The following is a 10,655-nucleotide window of genomic DNA, read 5'->3' as shown; positions in this document are numbered from 1 at the left end:
TTGAACTGAATGGCCTAGCTGCATTTCCATTCTGTGACCTGTAGTCTACACGGACTGCATCTCCATAACACAGATGAGGACAGCTGCAGACCACACTGTGGAGCTCCTTGGCGGGTAGCCACACTTGGTGTAGCATTAGAAAAGCAAACTAATAAATACAGAGTGGGTGAGGTCCACCCCTCCTTACCTTTGATTTATGTTTAACATTGCCACACCGGGAAGGGATTCTTTGCAGCAACATGTCATGTTTTTCTCATTTCAGAAAAGTGTGACACTGGCAGGCCAGGTGTCAGCTCTTGCCAAGACTGCAGGCATAGCTAAGAACTGACAAACTCATACCTGGAGACCAAATCAGTGCACCTCTAGGTTAGTTTTACTCAAAATAGGTATTAGTCTTATAAGAATGTATTTAATGTTCAGACTCTAAGATTTGTGGCCCAGATTCCCTTCTAAAGTCTGCTCTGTGCAGGAGAGGAGGGGGCCCATAAGGCAGCCAGTTATGGCTCCCTAGTTCTTATAGCATATCTGCACCAGCCTTCACCCCAGCATAGGTTAGAACAGGCTAGGAACTTCTGTAACTTAACCCAGCTGGTAATGGTCCCCAAGAGACCATAAACCAGCTGGGGCTGGTGGAGCACAGTTTTGCTTTGGCCCTGACCCCCAACACGACCACTACACTGGAATCCAAGCCAAACTTTGGATCTCTATTTGGATTTCAATTTCCCCAAAGCTCAGGGGTGTCTGGATGCATAGTTTTTAGTTCAGCCCAAGTCTATTCAAAGTGTACTGTGATCCAGAAGAAAACCTGAAAGTCACTCAAGTTTTCCTCATGGCACAGCGATACACTGCCATGCAGCAGAATTTGGAAAAGAAACTCAGAAGACGAGAGGCTCTGAGGCTGATCTGTTGAAGGTGGTCAAGTTCTTGTTTCCCACATATAAAAGACTGGTATATTGACATGGCAGAATTTGTTTCCATATGAACATCTTCTTCATTAGATTAAAGACAAAACTGAAATATGGGAAAGAATCTCTCTCTTATCCAAAGGAAACACAGATATACATATGATTGGCACATGGGAGTGTTAGAGAGACATTATGTTTAGGGGCAGGGAAAGAGGTGGTTTAGCAGTCCTGGATGGTTTTGCAAATTGGGTTTTGTTGTTTATTCACAGTTTGATATATAATAATATTTTGTATCACTGTTTTAAAAACCCAGTAAAGTGCTCAAGATGTGCACCATAACGCTCAGAAACAGAGCTGTGGCTTTGTTTGTTTCCTTAGGTTGGCCAGGCATTCACTCTCCCTTCTCATGTTCAAATCCCTTGAGCGGCAGAGGTGTACTCTCTTGATGCTACAACATGACAGGAGTGGGTTGCAATCTTTTAGACAAGATCTTCAAAGTGAATTCCCCTAATTTGGAAAGTTCACTCTCCAAAACTATTGAAAAGCAGCAATGAGAGGTTAGGCCCCTACAATACCCATCACACTCCCACCTCCCATGCTCCTCACTTTATTTCTCCCCAAACTGGTGAAAGAGAAATAGAGATCTCTCCAGCCTTGAGATAAGCAGCTGGTAGATAATAAGTTAGCACATTTCTTTTAATTTGGAATGCTCTGTACAGCTTCCCGGTACCTTTCGATTTAGGCCACATTATCACAGTGAATAAGTACTTATACAGGGAGAAGATATCCGATAGTAGTGGAACTCTTTCATGTAGCAGACAAAGGCAAAATAAAATCTAATGACTGGAAGGTACAGTAAAAAAAAATTCAAACCAAAAATCAGACAAGTAACCATATGGATAACTGACCATTTAATCAGGAACTGGTAAATTCATCATCACTTAGAGTCTTTAAATAAACTAAGTATGAATGGCTTTCTAAAAGATATTCTCTTGTTCAATCACAAGTGCTTGGGCTTGATAGTGTTCTCTTACATAGTACAAAAGAATAATTCCCTCCACTGTAGTAATTATAGAGTGAAAATCTACGGTCAAGAGGTCAGAATAGATTGTCTGGCCTTAAAAATCTATGAATACAAATGCAAGTTGTCACGTGATGAAAAATTGGGGGAGGGGGAGGTCTGGGATTAGAAAAAAGAGTCGGTAGAATTTTCAGTGGCTGAGAATAGCCTAACAAGGGCTAACAATTTGAAATGACCGAAATATGCTGAGTATCAGTGGAGAACTGTAGAATACTCTCAGCTCCTACTGACACCCCTGGGAGTTGAAGATCCTCACCAGAGGTGCTGAACACATTACAGGACTGAGTCAAAATAAAGGAAGAATACACTGAACATTAGAAACAAATCCTAACAGCTTGGTCCCATAGCCAATGAAATTATCCTTTGAGCAAGGAGATTGAGGCACTATATGTTTAAGGATAGATGATTTAAAACTTGAAGAGCTTGTGCAAAGGGCAATCCTGCTTCATGCCAGGGGATAGAATAGAAGACCCAGGGCATCTTTTCCAGCCCCATTTTCTATCTTTGATGGCAAAGTGTCCTTCTTGATTATGCCAGTTAAAAACATCACGCCCCGTATTCTTATTCTTTGTTTACTTTTTTCCCCTCTTAGCAACTGCAGAGTTGGATTAACCTGATATTTCCAAGCATCCAAGATCATTTTTCTTTGAAGGCACTGGCGTGAATCTTAAATCACTGCTTCTCTCATACTTAACATGAGAGTAGTGCACAGCTGGAAATATTGCTTGACAGTCCTCCATTCATGTCAATCTGACTCTCACTCTTATATTTACAAATCCACTGGGTTACAAACAACACTTCATCAGCACTGTGCCAGAGAAAATAGGTGTGCCAGGTGCACTTCTGAAGAAAAAGCGATGGCAAAAGAGGAGAGGGGATATGGAGATCATTTTAAAATCTCTCTGAACCGTTTCAGAGTAAATAGGTGAAGGGAAGTTTGGGAAGTGTGCTCAGATACCGTGGTGATGGGTGACAATATAAAACCCTACAGTAGACTAGATATACAAGGAGGAAATAAAGAATGGAAAAGGGGGAAAGATGAGTGAGGAAAGGAGCACCCTGTTTCCATTTAACAGTAGCCACTGGTGCCCGCACATTGTATGACTGGGGCAGTTAGACCATACACCAGGAGAGTTGGGCTTCCCATATGTCCCAGTGCCCAGAGAACTTATGCCTGAAATGGCCTCATTTTTCATGTCCTCACTCAAAATGTTCCCTTCCAGGTATTTTCTTTTAACTACAAAATGTTTGTTCAAGACATATTCCTACGCTGGTATAAAATGATTTGTTTTATGGCTTGTTTCACTCCTCACATAGTGAGCCTGTGTTTCATGCCAACCTTTGTTTAAAGCCAATGCTTGTCATAACTGTCAGGTGACATTGTTGTATCATGGGTGAGTAACTGAACCAGTCTAGTCAGTGTAAAACCCTTGTTCTGGCTCCCAGAGAAGGAAGAGGGCGAGCTTATGGTCCTTCTGTCCCTCACTTCTCTCCTCACCAGAACCACAAGGAGGAGGGAGCACAGAACAGAGAAGCAGTGGGGAAGAGACAAAGCTCAACCTCTCTTTGATCTGTTCTCCTGCTTCAGACAGAGGAGAACAAAGGAAGTAGCCAGAGCACAAACACTTGAGTAATTCACAACCCTTAAAAAATTCCCTAGTTTTTTAAACTGGGGCCACAAAAAAAGAGTCTAGTTTCTCATCAGCTTTCCTGTGAGCCAACCCCTTATAAACGCCCCCCATATCTTTAAATGTTCGTATTTATCTCATCCTTTTCTCTCCCGAGTATTCTCTCATTTGCTTTTGTCACTTTTGTCACCTGGTGCTCTCCATCCCTTCTATTCTCTCATACCTCCTCTTCCCATTCCCTTCCCCCTTTCCTTTGGTCTGCCTTTGCATTCCAATGTCCCTTCCTCATCAGCCTTCCCTCATCATCATCATCATCATCCTCATCTTTAGAAATCTGTAATAATTTTTAAAACTTCTTTGATGCCTCTCGTCCCCTAATCTCCCAAACTGTATGCTGACTGGATCCTGGCAGAGATTCTGCGTCCTGCCAGCTGATCCACAGGAACCACATATGCTTCTAGTCCTCCCAGTGGCTGAGCTGATTTAGTGGAGCAGAGAAGTCAGCAGATGTAAACACAGCAAAAACTAGAATGAGATTTAAACTTGGGGAGGTGGATTTGAAAAAGGCACAGTACTGAAGTCCAGTGGTACACACCAGGATATGGAAATCAGTACAGCCAAGTCCTTTCTCTCAAGGTTGTGGCTATAAAAACAATGACTAAAGCACAGAATGAAAGTGAGTGATGGAGATTTCCCAAGAGAGAGAATTTGCAAATTTTGCTTCTAGTTCAAACTACTCGGAAGTAGGACAAGGAAGGGGAGCTAGTGGGGTTAATTCATTAGACACATTAGATACAGTGGTATTTGCTTGCATTCTTCCTACTCCTCCCAAATAAAACTACCTCTCTCAAGCATCATACCCTGGTGAATGACATTAAGACAAGACATCCTAGAACACAACAGACTACAACCCAAATCCTTTCCATTTCAGAAAAATTACATCAACAGAATAACATGTGATACAAGAACCATTTGTACAAGGAACAAATATTTACCATTACTCTGGATGGCTGCTACACTGCATTGCATTCTTTTTGGCAAGCTAGAGTGGGACAAATGTTCTCGGAACCAGATAAATAGAATTCTGCCCTCACAAACTACTGACAAACACTGCAGGCCACTGAACCCTGGGTCCTCACTGCTTCTCAGAGAGCAGGAGGCCTACACTGGTGAGGGCTAAACATAGAATTGGCTTCTCAAGTATTCTGAGAGGACAAAGAGCTACAGGGTGATATGAATAATAGTTATTAATAACTAACACAGATACCCAAATGCAGTGAAACCACCTCCAAGAGACATTCCCTCTATTAACCAACCACTTTTAAAGAGAACCCTCGATTTCCATTGCAACTTGTTTAAATTTTAGCTAAATGCCACATCTACTAGGCAAACTAATTTTTCCTGGCCTCTTACACTAGGTCTCACTACAGCATGTAAAGGGAACTATTATATGCTGCTCCATTATAGTGGGAGTAAACTTTTTTGCACAAGAATTACGGACTGCAAGTAAAGGTTATGTAACTCTGCCGTAACCACTAGACAACAGCAAGAACCAGGATTTCCTGGTATGCCAAAAATGGGATCTGCCGCTGCTACCTACAAGGGGGTGGGGCTGCCAACTGGTGTAACAGCTCTGGGTCATCTCCGTGCAGGGAGCAACAGGTGTCAGAGCTGGTAATTTTCCTTCTTGCCTCAGCTGCTCGAAACTGCCTCAACTGGATCAATGCCCACCCAGTTCCTTCTTTGGCTAGTCAACCAAGTATGCACAACATGAGCAGCTGCCAGCTACACTGGAAAATGTGCAGGTCTAAAGATCACCTGTGAGCGTGCAGCGTCTGAATGAGCCATGCTGCACGTCTCCTTCATAGAGCTGTGCTGCTAACTTATGTTTGCAAATGGTGACAGGAACTGCTGCTTTTACAGAAAAAAAAACAGCTGATTGCAGTGCAAGCTGTCCAAACGCCCACCGTCAGAAGCTCAAGAGAGGATCTTCTGCCACAATGTCACATTTCCTATAGGGAGGGGTGAACAAGGTTGGATAGAATAAGAGACCATCCTCATCATGAACCTTCACCCATTTTTAGAACCAAACTGTACTAAACTCCTTCCCTCAATACTTTCTAGTTTCACTCCAGGACTAAAATCTGAAGTGTCAAAATACACCAGGAAAGGCATTCTTGGATCATTTGCAGCTGAAACTTGGCCAAATTCAGAGGTGATGTATCAGGTGGTGTCAACTAGACTCTCCTACACTAACTTTGACAGTCAAATTTAGACCTACTTAATTTCACTGTACCCAAGCATATGCTCTTTGGTATATCAATTCCACAACTCTTAGAGTCCCTTAAGCAGCATTAGAGTGGGTGAAGAAGGCCAAGGGGAGTCAAAGCACTGGAGAGTCTCAGGGCTTTACACTTAAAACGGTGCAGCAATGAAACTGCTTCAGTGAAACTGATACCTACCCACTGATACTCTCCCATTGGCGTAGGTAATCCATCTCCCCCACAGGTGGTAGCTAGGGCAACGGGAGAATTCTCCCATAGACCTATCACTGTCTACACCGGGGTTCAATCGATTTAACTGCGTCAATCAGGGACGTGGATTTTGGATTTTTCACATCCTTGAGCAACGTAGTTATACCGACCTAATTTCCTAGTATAGGCCTGGCCTAATTTAGTGGATCTACAAGTCACCTCTGAATTTGGCCCTGTAAGCAGAATTACCACACCTTTCATGAGAAAGCCTGTTTTCCTGAGATTTACAGACCAGCTATGCACACTTAAGAAGTCCGGATATCCTGTAAAGCATCCCAGCTTTTAACTGCTTATCCAAACTGAACACGAACTCTAAATCTTTGAAGCTGCCCCATCCCTAGTCATGACCCAGCTGGCTTACAATTTCATGCAAAGAAAACTGATAAACTCACTTAGCCAGAGCTGTGGTTTACTAGAGCTTGGAGCTCCCCCAGTTGCCATAGCAAATCTGAACTGCGTGTTCTCTCACTTCCCTCCCCCTCACCTCTCCACCCTGTTGTCCTATCTCAAGGTATTCCCAAATGCATCTGGCCCAAGTCACACTTTCTGAGCCCTTACAAGAATGTCGGATTTGCAGGCAGTTTATTCATGTGCTGTTAATTCCAGGAAAAAGAGTAGTATTGGTGTCATTATCACATTTATAAATTTAACTGAATTGCTCACATTAATACAGCAAGGCGCATGGCAATGTCTGATGCTGGAATGTTTTCTGAGCTGGGAGTGGCTAGCCCAGAAGCTTGTTTAACAAAGGCAGGAGAGACCATGTACTCACACCAAGTGATTCAGCTGATCTATTTTTAAGTGCTGTATCAACCAGGGAGCCAGAGGAGTGCAAACCAGTAGAGATCTAGAAGCAACAATAATCCTTGTATTCTTGCATCCCTCCAGTACTACTGTCTGCCTCTCAGCTGTCTGTTTAAACGAATCAGACCCAGTTCCTGCCATCTGTAACATTTGAGACATTATAGGGACTGGGTATTGTCCTATGCAGAATAGAAATCCACTTGAATAACTGTACTTTGTACAATACATTACCCACTTGCCATCATTTACAGCAAGCAAGGGTGATATTTTAGGGATCTTTTTCCCCAGTGGGTGTAGTGATTCATAGAGACAGATTAGTGTGCTGGGTAGACCCTCTGCTTCTCTCAGCTATGAGTCAGAATCTTTGGGCCACAGGAGCATGCCTAAGATTCCAGACAAGCACTCTTCCAGAAACCTCCTTCTCCCTCTGAACCTCTGCTCTGCCTGTACCTTTGCTAATGGATGCTCTGTACAGTGTGGGTGTGGGACAGAAAAGGGAGGGAAATGTAGAACTTCTGGAGAATCTGCAACCAAACTCAGAAGTCTGATCAAAGGCTCTGATCAGTTTGGTCAATGATCCCCATACACACAAAGATGCTGTAACATAATTCCAGTGCTGGAAGTTTTTAATATTAACGTAGAAATATATTGGCAGCTCATGTACTCATGTTCTCCAAGATTGAGCTGTCAAAAGATGTATGTCTTTAAGCACTTTCAGTGTGCCCCATCACCATAGTCTCTAGAAGAGATGTACATTACAAACCTTTATGACACTATCCCTATTGCACTTTGGGTGTACACAAGTTAACTTGTATGCAGTGTTGATGTCGGGATATCAGAGCGACAAGATGGGTGCAGTAATATCTTTTATTGGACCAACTTCAGTTGGTGAGAGAGACAACCTTTCAAGCCACACAGAGCTCTTCTCCAGGTCTGGCTATTTTTCTTTTTCTTCCACTGAGTGGGAGCATGTGATGATTTCTTGTCTGAAGTAGTCCCTTCCGGAGTATATGAGGTGCAGTACGTTGTTTTTCTGAAGTCCTTCTGCAGAGTTGTTCAACATATTGGGAGTAATATGTAGTGGTCAGAGGGTTATAGTTAGTGCGACCTCTGGGGATGACATTTTGTCTCTTGCATTTGCTCAGGAAGTAGATGTCGCTGTTAAGTTTTGCTTCCTTTTTCTCCATGTTCATAGAATCATAGAATACCAGGGTTGGAAGGGACCTCAGGAGGTCATCTCGTCCAACCCCCTGCTCAAAGCAGGACCAATCTCCTACTAAATCATCCCAACCAAGGCTTTGTCAAGCCTGACCTTAAAAACCTCTAAGGAAGGAGATTCTACCACCTCACTAGGTAATCTATTCCAGTGCTTCACCACCCTCCTAGTGAAAAAGTTTTTCCTAATATCCAACCTAAACCTCCTGCACTGTAACTTGAGACCATTATTCCTTGTTCTGTCATCTGGTACCACTGAGAACAGTCTAGATCCATCCTCTTTGGAACCCCCCTTTCAGGTAGTTGAAGGCTGTTATCAAATCCCCACTCATTCTTCTCTTCTGCAGACTAAATAACCCCAGTTCCCTCAGCCTCTCCTCATAAGTCATGTGCTCCAGCGCCCTAATCATTTTTGTTGCCCTCCACTGACTCTTTCCAATTTTTCCACATCCTTCTTGTAGTGTGGGGCCCAAAACTGGACACAGTACTCCAGATGAGGCCTCACCAATGCCGAATAGAGGGGAATGATCACGTCCCTCGATCTGCTGGCAGTGCTCCTACTTATACAGCCCAAAATGCCATAAGCCTTCTTGGCAACAAGGACACACTGTTGACTCATATCCAGCTTCTCGTCCACTGTAACCCCTAGGTCCTTGTCTGCAGAACTGCTGCCTAGCCACTCGGTCCCCAGTCTGTAGCAGTGCATGGGATTCTTCCGTCCTAAGTGCAGGACTCTGCACTTGTCCTTGTTGAACCTCATCAGATTTCTTTTGGCCCAATCCTCTAATTTGTCTAGGTCCCTCTGTATCCTATCCCTACCCTCCAGTGTATCTACTTCTCCTGCCAGTTTAGTGTCATCTGCAAACTTGCTGAGGGTGCAATCCACACCATCCTCCAGATCATTAATAAAATATATTGAACAAAACCGGCCCCAGGACCGACCCTTGGGGCACTCCGCTTAATACTGGCTGCCAACTAGACATGGAGCCATTGATCACTACTTGTTGGGCCCTATGATCTAGCCACCTTTCTATCCACCTTATAGTCCATTCATCCAGCCCATACTTCTTTAACTTGTTGGCAAGAATACTATGGGAGACTGTATCAAAAGCTTTGCTAAATTCAAGGAATAACACGTCCACTGCTTTCTCCTCATCCACAGAGCCAGTTATCTTGTCATAGAAGGCAATTAGGTTAGTCAGGCATGACTTGCCCTTGGTGAATCCATGCTGACTGTTCCTTATCACTTTCCTCTCCTCTAAGTGCTTCAAAATTGATTCCTTGAGGACCTGTTCCATGATTTTTCCAGGGACTGAGGTCAGGCTGACTGGCCTGTAGTTCCCCGGATCCTCCTTATTCCCTTTTTTAAAAATGGGCACTACATTAGCCTTTTTCCAGTCATCCAGGACCTCCCCCGATCACCTCATTATCTTTGAGTTTTCAAAGATAATGGCCCATAGCTCTGCAATCACATCTGCCAACTCCTTTAGCACCATCTGATGCAGTGCATCTGACCCTATGGACTTGTGCTCATCCAGCTTTTCTAAATAGTCCTGAACCACTTCTTTCTCCACAGAGGGCTGCTCACCTCCTCCCCATACTGTGCTGCCCAGTGCAGGAGTCTGGGAGCTGACCTTGTTTGTGAAGACAGAGGCAAAAAAAGCATTGAGTACATTAGCTTTTTCCACACCCTCTGTCACTAGGTTGCCTTCCCCATTCAGTAAGGGGCCCACACTTTCCCTGACCTTCTTCTTGTTGCTAACCTACCTGTAGAAACTCTCCTTGTTACTCTTAACATCCCTTGCTAGCTGCAACTCCAAGTGTGATTTGGCCTTCCTGATTTCACTCCTGCATGCCTGAGCAATATTTTTATACTCCTCCCTGGTTATTTGTCCAATCTTCCAGTTCTTGTTAGCTTCTTTTTTTGTGTTTAAGATCAGCAAGGATTTCACTGTTAAGCCAAGCTGGTTGCCTGCCATATTTACTATTCTTTCTACACATCGGGATGGTTTGTTCCTGTAACCTCAATAAGGATTCTTTAAAACACAGTCAACTCTCCTGGACTCCTTTCCCCCTCATGTTATTCTCCCAGGGGATCCTGCCCATCAGTTCCCTGAGGGAGTCAAAGTCTGCTTTTCTGAAGTCCAGGATCCATATTCTGCTGCTCTCCTTTCTTCCTTGTGTCAGGATCCTGAACTCGACCATCTCATGGTTCCCATTCACTTTTGCTTCCCCTACTAATTCTTCCCTGTTTGTGAGCAGCAGGTCAAGAAGAGCTCTGCCCCCAGTTGGTTCCTCCAGCACTTGCACCAGGAAATTGTCCCCCACACTTTCCAAAAATTTCCTGAATTGTCTGTACACTGCTGTATTACTCTCCCAGCAAATATCGGGGTGATTGAAGTCCCCCATGAAAACCAGGGCCTGTGATCTAGTAACTTCTGTTAGTTGCCTGAAGAGTTTCCATTTCAATGCCAAGATTTTATAACTT

This window comes from Chelonia mydas, chromosome 2 (genome assembly GCF_015237465.2).
Source record: "Chelonia mydas isolate rCheMyd1 chromosome 2, rCheMyd1.pri.v2, whole genome shotgun sequence".
NCBI lineage: Eukaryota > Metazoa > Chordata > Testudines > Cheloniidae > Chelonia > Chelonia mydas.
Note: the sequence above shows the minus strand (reverse complement) of the source record.